A 3,008-nucleotide genomic window follows, 5' to 3' on the forward strand; every position below is an offset into this window, starting at 1 on the left:
AGACTCAATGGAGGGGGAGAAGAATTTCAAAATTGGGTGAACATGGAGAAGAAGATGGGCAAAGTAGATACGAAAGGAGCTGGGGGCTGAATGTGATCAGAGTACATTATATGGAATTTCTGAAGAATTGATAAAAATAATATTTTATAAATTGATATGCTTGCCAAACAGTGGTGGTGCATGCCTTTGATCCCAGCACTTGGTAGGCAGAGGCAGACAGATCTTTATAAGTTCAAGGCCAGCCAGGTCTATGGAGTGAGTTCTAAGGATACACACAGAAACTCTGTCTCTAAAAAACCAAAACAAACAAACAAACAAAACTAAACAAAGCAAAACAAAACAAAAAGAATTGATAGGATTTCTTGATAAATTTCCAATAGTTCAAGATAGGGTTTATTTTTACTCTTTTTTAGCAACATGATCATCCTTCCCCTTTGATATATGAACACACACACACACACACACACACACACACACACATGCACCCCACATTTTTCTTTTAACTTGATAATCACCCTTTAAGACTATAGGCCATGGATCAAACCTGATATCCTCCCTTAGTTAGGTGAAAGGTTACTAGGTATGTGCCTGTCGCAGAGTTGTTGCAGAGATCTCTCGTGTCCTATGCTATTGTGGATCTGCTAGATAACAAAAGCTTGGATCCCTACACCACTCCATGGAATAAACAGAAAAACCCATCGTATTGACAATAATAGGATAATAATCAACATCTTCTAGTTTAGACCATTGAAATTTAGAGGTTAATTTCTTACTGTCTTGAATGGTCCCCAAATGTAAATAAATAACTACTCAAGAGCATTCTAAAAATACTATAGAGTTTTACTGTCATAATGCATGCGATTGTTCTCATTTATTTAGCTATCAATAGATAGTAACCAGTCTGCTATTTCATTCGTGTAGGTACTCATTAATGCACAGAATAAAAAAGAAACAATCACATCTCAGCTTGCCAAGAAACGTAAACTATTTACTGTATGTTTTCTATTGATCAGGTAAAAATGGCACCATAAAAGGCATTTCTAAGGCAAAAGAAAGGTTTGGCAGTACACATCTAAAGCCTACAAGCTACAATGAGCATAACCTACATATAAAAAAAAAATCACATGAATAGTCAAAGTTCTATTCAGTGGGTAAAGATTAAAAATAACGATTTTTAAATACTAAGGATTGCCACAAGGCTGTATTCTTAGCTTTTGCATTATTGATGATTTAAGGTCTAGGTGTACCACACTCTGTGAGGCTGCTATACACTTATTGTATACAGATAGATTTGAAATTAAAATCAAGAACTATAAGCTAGGTTCTAAATCAGAACATAATAACTCATGGTCTATACCTACTACTACAGAGTGACAGAAACTATGGTTCTGTCTTTAATTATTCTTTATATAGCTCATTAGCAAATTGGCAAACAATTCTATAATATTGTCTGATTTTGTTATACTTTATGCAAATGAATATTTGTATCTGATAAATACATAAAGTGTGACTGAAATCACACCTTTGAGTATCTGAAAAATAGTTAACCCTGGGGAATTTGATAGGTAAAAAGGAGGAGAGATTTTATTTTCTCCTTCCACAATGATACACTGTATGATCTTTGCAACTGTGTGAATGAGTCATTCTTGTAAACATTTTTCATAGAATGAATTGTTAGAACTGAGTGGCGAAGTCTGGAATGCTTTCATTTTTATTTAGTGCCTTGAACAAGGCTCTGCCCAACGTAGGCGCTCAATAAAACGGTTGTTAAATGAATAAATGAAATCATTACATTTAGAAGGTGTTAGTACAGAAAAGGAGGGAGGAGTTGGTGTTGTTGGATTTCACCAAAAAGAGATCTCAGTTGTGATAGAACTGACAGCTAACGTTTACTTTCCAGGAACACAACATAAAAAGACTTTGTTCATATTGTTCTTGAAAAGCTAATAATAAAATTAAATTAGCTATTATAAAAATAGGTTTAATTATATATTTAATCATTGGTAGATTTTTTTTTTAGAAAAATACTAAAGCCCTATGGCTTTTTTTTTTAAATGAAGACGATACAATCCTATTTAGTTTAGAACACAAACGTTTTGAATGTACCCCACTTTCTTTTTCTTAATGTCATTCAAATAAAATTTCAGAGAGAACATAGTTTGCCATTAAATAAAAAGGGCTTCTAAAAATACCATCTCTGTGATGAACCAAGTCTTGTGTCAGATTGGAAATATAAGTTGATTAAATCCACAGTGATCACACAAAGACAAGTATATTCTCGACATGTTAGGCGAAATTCTACTCAAGATTTTAAAAAAGGTGAAATCATGGGAAAGAGTTAGCAGTCAAAACCCAGCCGGAGCGAGCCCTGAGGTCGGCAGGAATAACTCCCAGTCCTGGGTGGTAAGAGGAACAATCATGATAGCATCAGCTTCTTTCAGTTTTGGCTTCAACCAAAAGTCTTTCCAGCAAAGTCTTAGCAGTTGAAAACAGCTGGAAATTTAAACATCCATTCTAGACCTACTATGAATATGTTTACATCCTTAAACTGAACTTTGTTACACTGGAAAACATCTGCTCTGAGAAAGACAGTATGTTAAGAATATGAAAGTGAGTCATAGAAGAAAATAATAGCAAAAAATCACCATTTTTGTTGTTGTTCAAAATGCACCTTTCTTTTCCATATATTTTGCTTTTGAGACTTTCATACATGAGTGCTATATTTATAGCCTCTCCTCTCCTCTCTCTCACTTCTCCAATTCTTCCCTGTCTCCTCCACTTCCTCTACAATTTATGACCTTCTCTGTAATTATTATCATGCACAGGAGAAGGAGGTGGGAGGAAAGGGAGAGGGAGCCTGTTGAGTCCATTCCTTGTTGCTCAGTTGAATGAGTTTAGAGCTGACAACCTGTGGTTGAACTAAACTGTGAATTGTAAAAATAGATAGATAGATAGATAGATAGATAGATAGATAGATAGATAGATGGATGGATGGATGGATGGATGGA

Source organism: Mus pahari, chromosome 18 (genome assembly GCF_900095145.1).
Source record: "Mus pahari chromosome 18, PAHARI_EIJ_v1.1, whole genome shotgun sequence".
Lineage (NCBI taxonomy): Eukaryota > Metazoa > Chordata > Mammalia > Rodentia > Muridae > Mus > Mus pahari.